This window comes from Cavia porcellus, unplaced genomic scaffold (genome assembly GCF_034190915.1).
Source record: "Cavia porcellus strain 051 isolate PalLab524CR breed Dunkin Hartley unplaced genomic scaffold, mCavPor4.1 scaffold_31, whole genome shotgun sequence".
Classification (NCBI taxonomy): domain Eukaryota; kingdom Metazoa; phylum Chordata; class Mammalia; order Rodentia; family Caviidae; genus Cavia; species Cavia porcellus.
The window spans coordinates 37,491,374-37,510,702 of NW_026947514.1; the positions used below are offsets into that span (position 1 = coordinate 37,491,374).

A 19,329-nucleotide genomic window follows, 5' to 3' on the forward strand; every position below is an offset into this window, starting at 1 on the left:
GGGAACTCAAAGCTGAGCCTGTGACAGCACTCCAGGTGTCCATTCTGGAGAGACGTTTCAAGGGTCGTCATGCAGATGAATCCAATCTCTGCTGGCCCAGAGGGTAAAATGAGGGCCAGCTGGCAGATGATGGACCAGCAGGTCTCTGCTCAGACTCTGGTGTTTTAATGTTAAAGCCTCCAGGAATAAAATGGGCTGTCTGAGGAGGTAGACTGCTAGTACTCACTACAACCACAGCTGTGACTTGCTGAGGATTTACGAGGCACCGGGCTGTATTCCACAGGCTTTCCCTGAATTAGCCCCTTGTATCCTCGCAGTAAGCCTGCACGGAGCCTCTGCGGTCCTCATTTTCCGGATGAGGAAACTATGTTTGCTTGCCCAGTGCTCACAGTTAGAGACAGTGGCAGATTTGGGACTGACGACTTGGTTCAGCTGATACGGGGCCAGGACATGCACGAAGCCCGGGTCCTATCAGCACACACGTGCACACACACACACACACACACACACACACAAGCGAGACAAATGGCCTGTCTGAAGCCACCAAAGCCTGACTCCTAAGACTGGATTCTGAGGATTCCAAGAAGATGCTGGAGTCATGAGGGTGTCTGGAACTCTCGATCCAGCTAGGCTCAGCCATTTTGTGACACTAACAGCTAGGCTTACCGACCCCTGCTGTGAGCCAGGTGGCAGTCCGGAGATTATAGGCCTAGAAGCGATCATCAGAACATTGCTGGCATAGATATTGGATTTAATGTGCTATCAGTTGCTTTTATCACTTTGAATTGGCTCAGCAGCCGTATCAGGTGAGTTTTATTTATTTTGCTAATGGAGAACAAACTGAAGTCTTTTTAATTTTTTTTTTTATTTTAAGGGGGGTAAAATTACAAGACAGAACAAGATAGAACATAAGAAAGCAATGTAAGAGATAAATTTCAAAGCTAGACAACCTGAGATCTTCACTATCTATCATATTGTCCCTTGCTTTCTTCCAAATAGTTGTCCATGTCTTGGCATACAGAGAATTCATACAAAACAACATAGTATAAAACTGATTTGAACAGAATGAGGAAGGCATTTTAGGTCTTCAAAACCAGTCAATAGGGAAGTCACTAATGGCTGTCATAGAGTCTCTCGTTCTCTTCAAAATAGCTGTCCATATTTTCATGTATATTGAAGTTCAACAAAACAAAACAAGCATGGGAGAGGGGGCGGGGAGGGGTTGCTTGGTTTCCTGGGGCTCTAGGTCCCGGCATGGCACGGGTCCCAATAAACACTGGTGGCTCCCATCCTGGGCCACCACAGCCTGTCACATTCACAGCCGCTCACGGGGGAGGGGGTTTGCTTCAAGCTGTGTTTTTTTTCTAATGAATTGACCATTTCACTGCCCAAGTTCTGAAATGTCCAACAGACATCTCTTTAGGCTCCTGCTTGAAACCAACATCATCAGGAAGCTGCTGGCCTTGATTCAGGCCCAAAAAACCGAAGTCTTGAGAAATTGAACAAATTGCCAAAGTTCGGGCAGCTGTCAGGGCCAATGCCAGTCAGTGAGCACAGCCCATTCTTTCTGAGCTACCGCCCTGTCCTTGTGCCCTATGCCCTGCTCCCATCAAAGCACCCACACTCCCCCCTGAAGTGCTGCAGTTCCATGAAACCAGGAAGAGCATGATAATGAATTCAACTTTAGAAGGAAGTGTTGGCTGGCACACCTGTTGGTGGTACACACCTGTAATCACAGCTACTTGGAAGATGGGAGGCTGAGGGAGGAGGATGACAAATTTGAGCCCAGCCTGTGAAACTTAGCAAGAATCTGTCTCAAAACAAAAGGTTAAAAGGTCTGAGGATGTAATTCAATGTGAAGGCCCAGGATCCAATCACCATACCTCTCCCCACCAAAAAAAAATGTCAAGCGACTAATAGTGTAGTAATTTTTACATGTGGGTGTGTGGTACTAGAGATTGAACCCAGAGGAGCTGGGTGCTGGGTTACAGGCAGACACCATCACTGATGTATATTAATGATCTCTGCAGAGGAAACGGTCAAGATGAACAGCAGAAAAAAGGGTGACATGGACAAGAACAGAGTGGAAGAGAAAGATATGGAAAAATATACAGAAGACAGTGTAGACAGAAAGAAGGTAAGAGCATTTTGAAAGACAGAATGAGAAGCTTCAACATGTGCTCTCTCTTCTAAGAGAGAGAAGTAATGTTTGAAAAGTTGATGGTGGAGGACTTTCCTAGATAAATTTAAGACTGAAAAATATCGGGACTGGGGATTTAGCTCAGCGGCATAAGCGCCTGCCTTGCAAGCAGGCAGTTGTGAGTTCGATCCCCGGTACCGATAAAAATGAAAAAGCCAAAAAAAAAAAGACTGAAAAATATCAAAGAACCTTGATCAGGATAAATATAACAACTCGGTCCTGGGAAGATAGCAGCAGAGTAAACAGCCTCTCTGAGAGAAACAGCCCAGATGCTGGAATATAACATTCTGGAGAAGACAAGAAGAAAGACGTGGGTCCCCTCAAGCCAGGAAGAACCTGAAGTGAGAATCGAAGCCCACGGAGAGAATAAAAAAAGAAAAACTTAAACAGAAGAAGGTGGTAGCTGGTGGTGCCTTCATGTGGAGCTGGAAGCACCGTGTGAGAAGCACTGTTGAAACCTGGGGACACGGCATCACAGGGAAGCTGTGGCTGACAAGCCCGAAGGCCTCCGTGGGGAGACACAGTGGCAGAGGGGAGCTGTGGACTGGAGAACTGCACTGGCTTGCAGTGAGTGGAGGAGACTCAGTCTTCCTGTGGGAGTGGGCGATTGGCTGGGGGCCATTTTGGAGTTGGGCAGGATAAGCCCGGAGCTAGAATTGCAGCCGGCTTCATTCAGCCACGGCAGAGAAGGCTGGTGGAATTGCTTGGACTGAGTCCCATCCCATACACAGTCCAACAGCCGTCACCAAGGTTTCCCTACAGCTATCCCCAACCACTCTGGCCCACTGCATGGACTATACCTGGGAAGGTCTCCCTGCGGTTAACCAGCTTGGGAGGGAGGCACCAGCTGCCCCATCCCTGCTTGCACTCCACCAGCTACTGATAGCCCAAAAGCAAACAGTCTCATTTCAGAGAAATTATAACCAACACAGGAAGTGCCAGGGACCCCACTACCCACTTGTCCGGAAGAAACCAGGGACATGGCAAGGGGAAGAAGCAAAAAGCAGTCTCTGGCCTCCAACCCAAGCAGTACCAGTCCAGGAGATGTAAACACAGAAGAGATTGGGAATCACACACCTGCAGTTTCGGAAGCAACAGCAACAGAAAATAAACAACTTCAAGAGGTTATAAAAGAACTTAGAACAGAAATACTATCTCAGGTAAAAGAAGAAATGTGAAACATAATAAAAGAATTGCTAAGCACCTCTATAGAAGGCACAGGTGGAAGAATAAAGGAACATAGAGAAATGAGGGAAACCTTCAATGAAGAAAATAAAAAACATTTAGATCACGTGAAACAGATTCAAAGGGATGACCAGGAAATTAAAAACTCCATTGAAATCTGGCAAAACTGCTTGAAAGAAACTAAAGATAGACTATCAAACCTTGAAGACAGGTTTGCAATGTGTGATTGAGAAAGGAAAGATCTCATAAAAACAAGGAGCCAGGAAGTAACAATACAAAGGCTAGAAGATGACAAGAGGATCTATAACTTAAGAATAAAAAATGTGAGTGAAGAAGCAGGAGTAAACACAAATGAAATACAAAGGCAATTTACAGAAATAATTAAAGAAAACTTCCCAAGCATAGGAAAAGGAAATTATATTCAGATACTGAGGCATACATAACTACAGCCAGCTATAACCAAAATAGATCTACACCCAGACATTTAATAATCAAGATCCCAGAAATTCAACACAAGAACAGAATATTAAAAGCTGTCAAAGAAAAGAGGTAGATCACCTATAAAGGAAAACCCATCAGAATCACAACAGACGTCTCGACACAAACCATCAGTAAATATGTTTTCATGGTTCTGTTTAGTTTGATTTTATTCTGTTTCAGTTTTTTTTTTTTTTTTTTGTCTTTTTCCTTTTTATCGGTACCGGGGATCGAACTCACGACAGCCTGCTTGCAAGGCAGGTGCTTATGCTGCTGAGCTAAATCCCCAGCCCCCTGTTTCAGTGTGTTTACTTGTATTAGGTTTAATGGCATAGACAGCTATTCCAAAGATAGCAGGAAACACTATGGTAACAATTTATGATTTCCTATTAGCTTGACTTGAAGCCCTGTATTGCTTTCACTGTTTTGCTTCGACTGATATTATTTTATTGTTTTGTTTGATAGTGTCAAGTCTGATGGTATAGGCAACTATTTTGAAGCCAATAAGTTATACTATTATACCCATTCAGGTTTGACTATTATCTTCTTTTGAAGTCCATTGTCTCCATTGTTTTGTTTTTATTGGTTTTGTTCTGTACTGTTTTGTTCAATTTCATTATACCTCATGATATGGGCAATTCTTTTGAAGATAACAAGAGGCATTATGGTAGCCATTATTGATCTCCTTATATTTTGTTCTTAAGTCATTGTACCATGTTCATCCTTTTGTTTTGATTGACTCTGTTTTGTCTCACTTGGTTTTATTCTCTTCAAAATAAAAATAAATAAATATAACAACTCAGTGACACACTCCAGCTCATGACCAAACCTTCTAACATACTGAGGAGAGAGCTGGAAAGGTTTTACATGAGCTTATCAGAGGGCTATGTTTTGTTTTGTGTTTTTGAGGCAGGGAGGGTCTCCCTATGTAGTTCAGGCTGGCCCTGAGCTCACTTTGTGACCCAGGCTGGTCTCGAACTTGCAGTGATCCTCTAGCCTCAGTTTCCCAAGTGTTGGGATTATAAGCATGTACTAACACATCTGGTTTTTTTTAATCCTGCCCCAAATCAGTGGGCTTTTTATTGGTAGTTATAGGACCTAAAAAACTAGAGCATTTGGGAAACATCACAGGGAATTAGATGTGTTTATTCTCAAATATCAGATCTGGGGCAGCTATTAAATTGTTTGGCACCCACCTATAATCCTAGCACTCTGGAGGCTAAGGCAGGAGGATTGCTGCATGTTTGAGGCCAGCCTGAACCACACAGTTGTCTCTGTGTCAAAACAAATAAACAAACAAACAACAACAAAATCAAATGAAAATTGTTCCTAATATAAAAGAAATGGACAGATTCCTAGAGACAAATGAATTAGCAAAGCTGAATCAAGAAGATATAAAAATCCTAAGTAAACCAATATCAGTCATTGAAATGAATGTAATTAAAACCTACCAGGAAAGCAAAGCTTAGGCTCTGGGGCCCCAGAGATTTAGCTCAGTGGTGTGAAGTGCCTGCCTGGCAAGCACCAGGTCGTGAGTTCAGATGCCCACTACCACCCTCCCCGCTAAAAAAGCAGGTCAGGCTCTGATGGATTCACTGCTGAATTCTACAAGATATTTAGAGAAGACTTAACACCACTACTCTCAAACTCTTGAATGAAATAGAAAGGGAAGCAACACTCCCAAATTCATTCCTGGAAGCAAACATTATATCCTGAAAGAAAACCAGAGAGGAACCCAGCTAAGAAAGAGAATTTCAGAGGCTGGGGATTTAGCTTAGCAGCATAAGCACCAGCCTGGCAAGTGTGAGGTCGTGAGTTAATCCCCAGTACTAAAAAAAAAAAAAAAAAGAGAATTACATGCCAATTTCCCTAGTTAATGTAAATTTAAAAATAGTAAGATACTGGCAATCAGAATGCAGCAAATCATCAAGATTATACATCATAATCAAGTGGGATGCATCCCAGGTATGTAGGGATGGTTCAACATACATAAATCAATAAATTTTATACATCCTATTAAAATGCCAAGGACAAAAATCATATGATCATCTCAACAGATGCAAGAAAAGCTTCTGAAAAACTCCAGCACCTATTTGTGATAAAAACCTATAGATAATTGGAATACATGGTCTTTATCTCAGTCTCGTAAAAGCCATCTATGACAAACCAACAGCCAACATTATACTAAATGGACAAAAAGTGAAAGCTTTCACTCTAAAATTAGGAACAAGACAAAGATGTCTACTGTCTCCACTTTTATTCAACATAGTCCTGGAAACTTTAGCTGGAGCAATTAGACAAGAGAAAGAAATAAAAGGAATAGGAAAGGAAGAAGTTAAACTATCATTATTTGCAGATGACCTGATATTCTATATAGGAGACCCCAAAAACTCTACTAAAAAACTGGCAGTTTTAGTAAGTAAATTCAGTTGCACAGCTACCATTCAAAAATCAATAGCCTTCCTATACAAAAATAAGAAACTCAGAGAGAAATCAGGAAAATAATACCTTTCACAATAGCATCCTAAAATATGAAACACCTAGCAATCAATCTAACAAAGAATGTAAAAGACCTCTACGTTGAAAACTACAGTACTCTGAAAAAGGAGATTGAAGAGGATATTAGAAAATGGAGAGATATCCTGTGCTCTTGGGCCATATAGTGAAAATGGCCATACTTCCAAAGCTGTTATACAGATTCAGTGCAATCCCAGTCAGACTTTCAATTGCATATCTCACAGAATTAGAGAAAACAATCCTAAAATTCATCAGGAACCAGAAAAGACCTAGAATCTCAAAGACAAGGCAGGGGCTATCACAATCTCTGAATTTATACTACAAATCTCTTGAATACAAAATTACTGTGGTAAAAACAGTGTGTCACTGGCAAAAAAACAGACCTAAAGATCAATAGAACAGATTATAAAATGCAGAAATAACTCCAGACACACTCAGCCACGTCATCTTTGACAAAGGTGCCAAACACATTCACTAGAAGAAAGATAGCCTCTTTAATAAATGGTGCTGGAAAAACTGGCTCTACACATGCTAAAGACTAAAACTGGACCCATATCTTTCGCCATGCATTAAACTAAATTAGGAATGGATCAAATATCTTAATATTCAAACAGGAACATTAAATATGCTGGAAGATAGAGTAGGAAAAACTCTTGAAGACATTGGTGTAGGCAAAGACTTTATGAATAAAACCTCAAATGTATAGGAACTGTCACAAAGAATCAACAACTGTGATCTCATCTTATTCAAAAGCTTTTGTACCACCACCAGAGTGAAGAGACAACCCACAATGCGGGAGAAAATGTTTACCAGCTGTACCTCCACCAAAAGATTACTATTGAGAACATACAAAGAACTAAAATAATTAAATAAATAAGTCCTCCCAGACTCCCAGAAGAAATACAAACAGCAAATAAATATGTGAAAAAATGTTCACGTCACTGGTCATTCGTGAGATGCAAATTAAAACACTGAGATTTCACCTCATCCCAGAAAGAATGGCTACTATCAAGAAATCAACCAATAACAAATGGTGAGGGGCTTCAGGGAAAAAGGAACCCTTTTCCACTGTTCATAGGAGTGTAGACTGGTACAACCACTGTAGAAATCAGTGTGGAGATTTCTCAATAAACTAGGACTAGAGGTCCCACTTGACCCAGTTATTCCCCTTTTGGGTATTTTCCCAGAAGAACTGAAAACATCATACCACAGTACCACAGTGATATACGTACACCCATGTTTATAGCAGCACAATTTGTAATAGCCAGATCTTGGAAATCATTGGAGTCTGTGCCGAGATCCCCAATCTCTTAAACAAGTGCACAGCAAAGGCCCAAACAACTGAGACAAATAGCATGATATTTAGGACTCTGGGAGGAACAAAATCCTCCACAAAGTTCATAACTCTGATAGCTGAGACAGCCCATATTTATTCAAAACAAGGAAGAGGTTGAAGTGAAAAATACAGGAAACCTGAGCAGGATCTCGGGAGGGGTTCAAGGACCCCACCGAACAACAGATGATGCTAATCGAGGAAAACTATCCTAGGAGAAGGTCTCCAGCTGGCCTCAGCTATGGCCCGTCTTGTGTGTGCCCCCAGCCCCCCAGGCATCTCCTTGTTCTCAGTTCAGCCAGCCTGAGCCATGCCACAGATCTGCATGTGTATTCAGCTTGGCTCCAACAGGAAACGATCTAACGCCCACTGATTGAGGAATGGATTAAAAAGATGTGATATTTTTATATAATGGAGTACTACTCAACCATAAAGCATGATAAATTTGAGACTTACAGGCAAATGGATGCAAATTGAGACCATACTGACAGGTGAAATAAAGCAGACACACACGTAAATATCATGTTCTTACCAGTATGAGAAGCTGAAAAAACTATATATGTGTGCATATATATTATATAAAAAATGATAGTTATCCTACTGATTTCTCTGAGTTCATTCAAAAAAAAGATTTGTGCTGGTAGTGTTTGGACAGTTGAATGCAGATGTCTTGTGCTCTGGGTGAATGATTTGGGGGTGACATTGCACAACATATTTTTGCCCACTGATGTGTTTTGAAATTTTGTTTTATTTTTTTCTCTTTGAAATAAAATGGATTTGAAAAAAATAAAAATATGCCCACATTATACAAAAAAAAAAAAAAGGAAGGAAGGAAGGAAGAAAAACTGGTTCCTCTTCTGTAAGGAATCTAGACAAGATTGCTCCTCTGGCTGGACAGGAGAGTCTGAAGAGGGGCCCGGGAGAGGACCTGTCTATGAGGAGGTAAACAAGTAGCAGATTACAGTCACTCCCTTGAACTGCTCCTTGAGAAATTTTGGCAATTCTTTAGGCACAGAGCTGGAGGCCCCAGCCAGGGGTCCAGAGAGGAACTCTTGTGGGACCTTCTATTCTCTGTCCTCACCTCCACTCTCTTTCCTGTCATGCACCGAGAGGAAACCACTACTTATATCAGAAATACTCCCCTGCAATATTTCATTCTGTTTCCTTCAGACTTTGTAACAAAATGCTAGGGCTCCTGTGGCATCCGGAGCTGCATTGTTCTCTGAGGCATCAGGAGCTGCATTGTTCTCTGAGGCTCTGTTCCAAGATCCTGCAGACGCCTACCAGAAATCTCATGATGTACACACCTCCCACACACGCATAGCTGGGAGAAAGTTGATAAGTTAGGCACTGTGAGACAATAATAAAAACTTATAGTAACACTGGGGAGGCTGAGGCAGGAGGAACGTTGCGAGTTCAAGACCAACCTACGCTACAAAGTGAGCTCAAGTCCAGCCTGAACTGCATGGTGAAACCCTGTCTCAAAAGGACAAAACAAAACAAAACAAAACAGCTAATGGTAAAATAGAACAGCTATAACAAAACAATAGCAAGTCATGTGAGTGAGCTCTCTTTCTCTCAAATATCTTTTTGTTTGTTTGTTTGTTTGTTTCTGTGGTACTGAGGTTTGAACCCAGGCAACACTGACTCACATTATTGACCCATTTTATATTTTATTTTAAGTCAAGCTCTCCCTAAGTTGACCACACTGGCTGTGAACTTGTAGTTTTCCTGCCTCAGCCTTCCGTGTTTCGGGAATTACAGGCATGTGCCCCACACCTTACCCAAAATATCTTATCTCTCAAAGTCCCTAAGGTTGTGTGTGAGTAAAGCAAACCTCAGAAACCAAAGCTGAAGATACTAGAGGGCTCATTTTAGTGGTTGCTCTCAATTTTTTGAGCAGGGCAGGCGTTGCTGAGGAGCCTGGGGTGTGCTAAGTAAAGACTCTACCACTGAGCTCTCCCTCTGGTCTGACTTTCTTTCATTCATTCATTCTTGTGTGTGTGTGTGTGTGTGTGTGTGTGTGTGTGTGTGTGTGTTAACAAGGTCCCACTATGTAGCTCAGGCTCGCCTCAAACTTGCAGTGATCCTCCTGCCTCAGCCTCTCCAGTGCTGAGATTACAGGTGTGTCTATCTACTTCAGCATTTTTAATACCATATGCTACCTTTAAATAATACTATGCCTAGGAAGGAAAATTCATGAAGACTACCATAAAACCAAACATAGTGGTACATGCCTGTAATCCCTGCCTTCTGGGAAGCTGATGCAGGAGGACCACAAATTCAAATGTAGTCTGGACAACTTGGCTGTTTAATGAGACCCTGTTTCAAAGCAGAAAAATAGAAAGGGCTGGGGATGCAGCTCAGTGTGAAGGCCCTGGATGCAACACCCAGAACTGAAAAACATTCCTTCCTGTGTGAGAGGTCGGCCCATTGCAATGCACTTCATCAGGAGTGCTTTACCAAAAGAATAATAGGGATACAGTAAAACCTTGCTTGTGAGCATAACTAATTCCAGAAAAATGCTGCTAGTCAAAGTACTTGTATATCACAGTGAATGTTTCCATCAGAAATAATGGACAGTCAGACAATTCGTTCCACGCCCCCAAAATACTCATCTAAAATGATTACAGTACTGTAATATAATACAAAACCTAAAGAAAGACAAATTAACCTGCACTTACCTTTGAACACCATGACTGGTATGAGGGAGACGAGAGACAGGGGGGTTACTGTGTAGGAGGACTTTCGCTATCACTAATACAATCACTGCTACCTATCCGCTCAATGGAATCTTTCTTTTCCTGCAGCTTTAAGAAGGAACCTTTCCGATGATGCTGGCTTTTGCCTCCTTTGAGGATTTCACAGAAATGTGACATTGCATTGTCACTGCACGTTGATTCATTGCTCATATGGTTACCACCGTGTTTTGGTGCTGCTTTTCTAAACAATTTTGCAGTTCCCACATTTTATACATCTCCCTAATACCATTTGAAGTTAGGGATTCCTCAGCCTTTTCCTCCTCCTCTTCTGCAGATGAGATCGCCTCTATACCTCCTTAAAGTTGGGAGACAACTGCCCACAATCCCACAGAGAGACAGAACAATTGGCTCAATTGTGATCACGTGGCACTCAGCATCAGGTAAGGTTCTCTGCAAAGCAAGATTTGTTAGGGACACTTGCTGTCTTGTGAAACACTTGCAAACCAGTTAGTTGCAATCCAAGGTTTTAGTGTATTTTTAAATTATGATCATTACTTTCTCTGAGGCCTCCATTTGAGAACAAAAGGCTGCTTACATATCATACTTTGTGTGACAAATTTAGAGTCATTAACAAAGCTTGGACATGTTTCGATCAGTGGTGATTTATTTTCTGGGAATGGAAGGTTGCTCAGTAGGTCCCTTGCTATTTTTGAGAACTCTTTCTTTTCCTGGTCACTAACTGCAAGTCTGTCTTCAATCTCTGAGATCCTGTCCCCATAATGGCCTAATCTGCTTCAAATATTTCCAGTAGAGTTTTTATTCTCCTGAATATCTGCTTAAATCTGCTTTACAGACTCCATTTTATTCCTGTGCTGGGCTTCCATAATTTTCTTAAGCTCATCTATTTTTTTGTCTGTGTCAGCTCTCACATCACTAAGCATTTGGTAATCTCTGCAGTAGTCTGAGAGCTTATTTCTAATTTCATTTGTTTCCAAGCCTCATTCAATTGCTTTGTTGTTATCACATCAGAGAGGCCTGGAGGGGGGCTTTCCGATTGTCCCACCTCATTTCCTCCTGGATTTGCCTTTGGTGAACTGGATGTCTGGACTGCATTTTGCTTCAGTGTCTCCTCATTTTATTTTCTGTTTTTTTAAAGTTTAATCCTTGGATGCTTGTAAGTTGCCTGTGATGGGTTGGTTTATGGTGGTATTTAACTCTTAGGGGATGATTACTTCTCTGAAGTATCTTCCAAGTGTAGCTGGTTTTTGAGTTTTGAGTCTGTTGGAAGATCTCATCTCTTCAGTTTGTGGGAGATGAGAATTGTTGCTTATTTGGCCCAGTCCCTGGTTCTTTGGACTGTGCCACAATATTTTCTGTGACCCTTATTTATTCTCAGTCATGGAATACCAAGACCAACAGCTGTTTAGAACAATTATGTCAATTTTGGCTATAGTGGCACCAATAACATCAAACACAGCCTAGAAAACAACAAACTGAGCCAACCTGTCATTTGCAACTTTTTAACATATGAGCTAGATTTGTGATTATATAACAAAATGTAAAACAAACCAGATAATTATATATAATATGTAAGTTCATAATGTGTCAATTTTGCTCTTGAGACTTCAAATTTTAAATGGGTTAAAGAGAAAATAGAAAAATGGAAGAAGACAAAGACTGGAAATAATGTTGGCGGACAAAAGGGGATCACACCGGCCTGGGGGAGCTGGTGCAGAAGACTGGAGGAAAATAGAGACAGAAGAGATAAAAGGGAGAACAGAACAGAACCACACCCACAGAGAGGTTAGGAACCACTCTCACACTCATATAAAAACAATGAAGGAGAAAGAGGAAGAAAGGAAAGAAAAACAAACAGTTCACGGCCAGTATTCTCTCTGTTTCCACACTAACCTGTGGAGACAGAATCCTGAATCCTGCCAGTCCACCCCAGCAAGCCAGCAGCTGCTTTATGGCAGAGTAGCGGGTAATCTCAGCAGACCTGCCCTGAGACCAGAACTATTGGGCTCGCTCCAGTCCAAGCAACTGACGTGGGTCTGCGCCCAGCTGGGTGCTGCTAGACAGACCTGGCAGCTGGTCTCCAAAATGGCTCCCAGCTAATCACTGTCTCCTTGCAGGAGGACCAAGTCCTCTATACTCACTGCCAGCAAGTGCAGTCCTGCAGTCCACTGTTCCCCTCTCCTGCCATGTTCTCAGCAGAGGCCTCCGTGGTAGCCAGTAGTTACTGTCACTGTGACAGTGCGTCCCTGGTGTTATTCTAAGATGCTAAAAATTAAAATAATTGATTAAAAGATAATTAACAAAAATAGTTACTTAAAAATATAGTTAATAGTAATATTGTCATTCTGTACTGAGCTCATTACCCTAGTAACCAAGCACCAACCACATAGTTATAAATTAACTGACCACGTCGTTCTGCTGTTCTGTAATGCGTCATCCCCCCCACCTTAGTGACCTGTGTGCTATGTCAACTTTTGTTCCCCTTGTGAGAGACAAATGATGTTGTGTCAACCATTGTTCCTTTTATGAGAGACAAATGTTCCTGAAATTGGCAGACCAAGGGCTATGAATTGGCTAACCACCCACTGGGAAATGCCTCTGACCTCAAGCAAAGGGGAACAAAGGCCCACCTTATTTCTGTTTCTCATCACTATGTACTTAATGATCAATGAGCTAATCATAATGAACTATAAAAATCAGTCAAAACTCTAACTCAGTTGCACAGCTTTGCAAATTCCATCTGCACTGTGTCGCTGGGCCAGCTAAAATAAAAGTGCTTCTTTTAAAAAAGACGTCTTGCCCCGTTTGTCATCTTGGGGTCTTGCCTGGTTTTTCATCATGGGGCCCTGTTTTTTTAGTAGAGTACAACATTTGGGGGCTCTCCGGGATTACATGGGGACCCCTCCCCACATTTCTTCACCGATCGATTGGCTTGAAACATCTGTAAGTATTTGGATCTTTTGTTCTTTGTAATTTGAGTGCACCTTTGAAGTTGCAAAGGAGCTTGGCTGGCTCCTTCTGCACCGGAGCAGGACGCCCTCCGGGGCAGGGCTTCTAGCCCATTTGTGATTTGGGATTTTTTATCCATTTGGTTTTGTGCTTGGTATATTTTTACAGTGAAGCCATTTGTTCATTTGAATCTGTTACCTCAGTACTAACATTTAGATTTTTTTTTCTCTTAAACCACTGTTGCAGGTTCCATGCGGCTTATTGGACTTAAGGGTCATAATAAAAATTTATTTCCCTTTAGGTCGCCGAACCATGGACAGAAAATCCTTTGTTTGTGTCTTTAATGTTGGTCTTGTCTTTTGTGGCACCTTGTTTAATGTTTTAGTCCTCAACTGATTATGTACAACCTTGGCAGGGCTTTAAAAGTGTTTTTCTGGTTAAAATGTAAATATATAACTATATATATATATATATATATATATATATATATGTTTATGGTTTTTAAAATCATATTGGCTTTACCAAATAAAGCCAGGTCATACTGTTATTGAGCCATTTTAAAAAGTTACAGTTTTTAAAGTGTAACATTTTAAGGTGGTAAAAAGACATAAAATGATTTAATATATTTTAGACTACTAAGAAAGTCACTTCAAGGATTTTGTTAAAAGTTTTAATGTTGTCTAAAAAGCTTAAAAAAAAGATAATTGACTGGTAATAAGCAAAAACAGAAAAACAAATGTGTTCAGAATTTGACAGTATTGGATCAGTAAACATTTACTGCAAAATGTTTCCATTAAAATGAGATTATATTCTATAAAGGGGAGGACAAACTGGAGCCCTTTGTCATCCCAAGTTTATATAATGATAAAAAGTCAGTGTTGACCATATATAAAATATATTTGCCTATGAAAATAAAAATTAAAAAGGACTGTAATTCTCAGTCCCATCTGGACTAGAAGCCATCAGCGTTCAGAATTGCTGGACTCCTCTTCCTCACCCGCCTTTTTTCTAAGGACCCTCAGGGCCTTATTTCTCTTTTGGAATTTGTCTTCTCCATTCATCACCCCACTTGGGATGACTGCCAACAGATTTTGCAGGTTTTGTTTACAGTAAAAGAGAGAGAAAAAAAAACCGTTCATGTTGTGGGATAAAAAACAGTGTGCATTCCAAATAAAAACCTGTCCTCTGATCCCAAATGCCAGAACCGTGTTTTCCCTTTGTCCCACCCCAATCGGACAACCAGAGGTAAGAAGGCTCTCGTTCAGTATCGCCAGTTGTTCTCATAAGCCTTTAAGAGCTGCCAGAAAACCCACCAATTTGTCCAAGGTAACAGAGGTGAGACAATTAGATGGTGAGTCTCCCTCGGGGTTTCTGGAGAGATTGCTAGAGGCCTATTACATTTGTACACCTGTAGATCTGGTAGCACCTAAAAAGGCAAGGGCCATTAATAATACCTTTGTAACTGTCGGCACCTGATATTAAGCAAAAATTGCAAAGGCTTGAGAGATTTAAAAAAATGCCCCTCAGTTAGTTATTGGAGTTTGCTTAGAACTGACTCTTTCCTCCAAGCTGATGCAAGCCATTCAACAGATTCCAGTTCCTGTGACTAAAAAGCAAATATGAGAATTTCTAGGAGCCATAGGATATTGCCTGCTTTAGATTACAGATTCACGAGACCAGGCTTTTCAGCAATTGAAATCAGCCTTAACAGAAGCTCCAGTTCTGGCTCTGTCAAAGTTGCAAAAACCTCTTTCCCTCTATGTTGATAAAAAACAAGGGATAGCAAAAGGAATACTGACCCAGAGTTTAGGACCATGGCAAAGGCCTATTGCCTATCTTTCCAAGAGACTTGATAATGTGACAGCCCAATGGCTGCCTTGCCTGTAGATGATTGCCTCGGTGGCCCTCCTGGTGAAAATGGCCCAAGAGGTGACATTTGGACAAAAACTTTTAATTATCTCCTCTCATTCATTGGAGACTCTCATCAAAGCTTCACCGGACGGATGGCTGCCTGTCAGACGTTACTTCTGGATCTGACTACCATCAGTTTCAAGGGGACAGTGTCTTTAAACCCAGATACTCAGCTGCTTGATGATGACCTCTCCTTGCCCTTCTGATCATTTCATGGGGCTTCGACCAGACTTGACAGATGAGCCACTGTCCGGAGTTCCATCATATTTCTCTGATGGAAGCAGTCACATCTATCAAGGTAAGCAGGTCATGGGAGCTGCTGTGACAGACTCTCAGATTGTATGGGAACAAATCTTGGAGCCAAAAACATCAGCCCAATGGGCTGAACTCATTGCCCTCACTGAGGCCCTCAAGTTGTCAGACTGATAGCAGATATGCATTTGCTACTGCCCATGTTCATGGGGCCATTTATCAGGAATGAGGTTCATTGACTTAAGGGGGCCAAAAGATAAAAATGCTCCCCAAGTTTTGGATTTTTTAGCTGCCATTTGGATGCCAAGGAATATGGCTATTAAATAATCTAACAGACGCAGCTACTCAAAAAGCAGCCACATAATCAGTGGGGATTGAGACAATCCCGGCATTGCTACTGATTCCACCCACTCTGTCAGAGCTCTTTTACACTCAAAAAGACTTACATTTGGCAGCTCAACTCCAAGCAAAGTCTGATATCCCTGGGGGCTGGTACCAACTGCCTCATAATCGAGTCCTCCTCCACGAGGCCTAGAGATGAAAACTCATCCAACAAGCTCATCAGTCCACTCACATGGGAGGATCAAAACTCGCTGCTCTTTTTGAGATCATTTCTTTATCCCTCAGTTATCAAAGCTTACTCAGTCTGTGAGCCTTAGAAGACCTCAGTGCCAGTTGGTAAATCCTAAGCAACCACAACAAATAGAAATCACTTGGTATTGTGGGACTATACCTAAAAAACATTGAGAAATAGAGTTCACAAAAATAAAAAAGCCTGGACTTTAAGGAAATGAGTACTGGTAGATAGCTTTTTCTAAGTCTTGAGTCAGCCCTGATAGCAGTTTCCCCAATTTGGCCTCCCTTTATCCATGGGGGTCTGACAATGGCCCAGCTTTTATGGCCCAGATAACTCAAAAACTAACCCAAGCTTTGCAGATTGATTGAAAACTCCATTGTGCTTACCGGCCTTAAAGTTCAGGACGAGTAAAAAAGATAAACCAGACTTTAAAAATGGTAATAACTAAGATGACATTAAAAACTGGTGAGAACTGGGTGAGTCTCCTTCCTTTTGCCCTCTTGCATGCGCAATGTACCCCTATGTTACAGTTGTTTCCCCTTTAAAGTTCTATGTGGGAGACCTCCTCCTCTTATTCCTAAGATTTCTGAGAAAAAAAAATTTAGCTGATCTGGCTAATCAAGATCTTGTTAAGTTCCTCCAGGCCCTTCAGCCAGCTCTGACTTCCATCCACTGGTTATTCCGAGAACAACAACCTCTGCCTGCAGCCCATCCTGAGGATGAACGTCCTGCAGTGAAACCTAGGACACTACTCATCAAGAGACATCACTGTGAGTCTCTCAAACCATGGTGAGAAGACCCTTACACCGTGGTCCTCAGCACTCTGACTGCCATCAAAGTCACGAAAAAGCCTGCCTCGTTTCATCATTGCCACCTCAAGCCAGTTCTGGCCTCTGACAGCAATCAACCTACAGATAAGTGGACTGTTGTTCCCTCCAAGGATTCTTTAAAGCTTAAGATTGCCAAATGTATCTGATAATCTTGTTCTTAAGTGTTATTCCTTATTGAGACCCCAAGAAGATACCTTGTAACTCACTGTTTAAAACTTAAAATTACTATTTCACTGGTAAATTATTGGTAGCCAGTGCTACTGTCTATAAGATAATTAAGCTAAATTTATGTTCCCTATTAGATAACATCCCAACAAAATTAGACAAAAAATGTTGTTGGGTTTGCATGTCATGCTGCCTGATTGGTTGCTAATAGAGACTTACAGGGACTATGTATTCAAAAGAAATTACAGTCCACTGCCTGGTATCTTTGCCCCCAAAACCAATAGCCAGCCTCTGATCATAGGTGTTCACAGTCCGTAGAGATTAAATATTTTTGTAGACATTGGGGTTGTAAATTTGTATCTCCTTGACAGAAGAATAAAGAGAGTCGTTACCTTTTCCCTCACTCTGGAGACCCAATCTTCTGTTCTCCTCCACTAGACTTCCTGCTCCTGAGACCATTTTGCCTTCTGCGATTTCTGTGACATCTCTAGCCCCTTCTTGCCTCTGGACATTGCTTATGACAAATCAACTTTTAAATTCCTGTACAGACAGCACCTTTTGTTGGTGGGATGCTAAGCCCCTGCTCACACTGGACAATGTACAGGGTGCTCCAGAAACCTGTGTTTACTCTGCCTCCTACTCCTTGCACACTTCCCCTTGTGCTGCACTCTGTAATCCTACCTCTTCAGCTTTGATTTATACTTTTTCCTATCCTGCTAATCAACACCTTGTTGTTCCCAATGAAGCCTGGTTTGCCTGTACTTCTAATATAACTCCTTGTTCCATGCCTCACCTGTTCACCCAGTGCCCTGAGCTTTACATATTAGTCCATATCTTTCCCCAAGTGTATTGGTACTCTAGAGATAATGGTAGGAGTCACTTGTTCCCTAGCTTTGACTTAAAGAGTCCAGTAAGAACAAAAAAATCCTGTATTATTACCTGCATTACTAACAATTGAGATAACAGGGTCAATAGGTTTAAGAGTGTCCAGCCTAATAGTCAAAAGACAAAAATTATAGACACTCCAAAAACTGTAAGACATAAAAAAAAAATTATAGACACTTACATGCACTCATTTACCAAGATTTAGCAGCCCTTAGTGACTCTGTCTCCAAATTAGATGATTCTTTAAGTTCACTGACTGAGATGGTTTTACAAAACCAGCAGGGTCTAGATCTCCTGTTCCTAAAGGAAGGAGGCCTTTGTGTGGCATTAGAAAAAAATTGTTGTTTGTATGCCAATCATTCCGGGGTTATCAGACAAAGTATGGCCAACCTTAAAGGCGGCTACAGGATCAAAAACAAGCCAGACAAGCTGGACAGAATTGGTTTGAGCGATGGTTTTCTCTATCTCTCAGGTTGACAATGTTAATCATAGCAGCCTCCAGACCTCTGTTAATCTTACTTACTTGTTTAACAATTGGACCTTGCACTATAAACAGATTAGTAAATTATGTCAAAGACCAGGTTCAAACAATAAAACTCATGGTTTTAAAGACACAAGTTTATAAACAAATACCACTGCTTAAAAATTCCATGAGCCAATGATTTGGTTCACTGACAAAAATCAGTGGGGAATGTTATACTAAGATGCTAAAAATTAAAATAATTGATTAAAAGATAATTAACAAAAATAGTTACTTAAAAATATAGTTATTAGTAATATTGTCATTCTGTAATGAGCTCATTACCCTAGTAACCAAGCACCAACCACATAGTTATAAATTAACTGACCACGTCGTTCTGCTGTTCTGTAATGCGTCATCCCCCCCACCTTAGTGACCTGTGTGCTATGTCAACTTTTGTTCCCCTTGTAAGAGACAAATGATGCTGTGTCAACCATTGTTCCCTTTATGAGAGACAAATGTTCCTGAAATTGGCAGACCAAGGGCTATGAATTGGCCAACCACCCACTGTAAAATGCCTCTGACCTCAAGCAAAGGGGAACAAAGGCCCACCTTATTTCTGTTTCTCATCACTATGTACTTAATGATCAATGAGCTAATCATAAATGAACTATAAAAATCAGTCAAAACTCTAACTCAGTTGCACAGCTTTGCAAATTCCATCTGCACTGTGTCGCTGGGCCAGCTAAAATAAAAGCGCTTCTTTTAAAAAAGACGTCTTGCCCCATTTGTCATCTTGGGGTCTTGCCCAGTTTTTCATCATGGGGCCCTGTTTTTGAGTAGAGTACAACACCTGGGCTCAAACAGT

General features: G+C 41.2%; 1 pseudogene; it reads right to left on the bottom strand.

Annotated features, from left to right (window-relative positions):
* Positions 1 to 1,356: 1,356 nt before the first annotated feature.
* Positions 1,357 to 1,478, bottom strand: LOC111757583 (small nucleolar RNA SNORA2/SNORA34 family; annotated as a pseudogene).
* Positions 1,479 to 19,329: the final 17,851 nt, after the last annotated feature.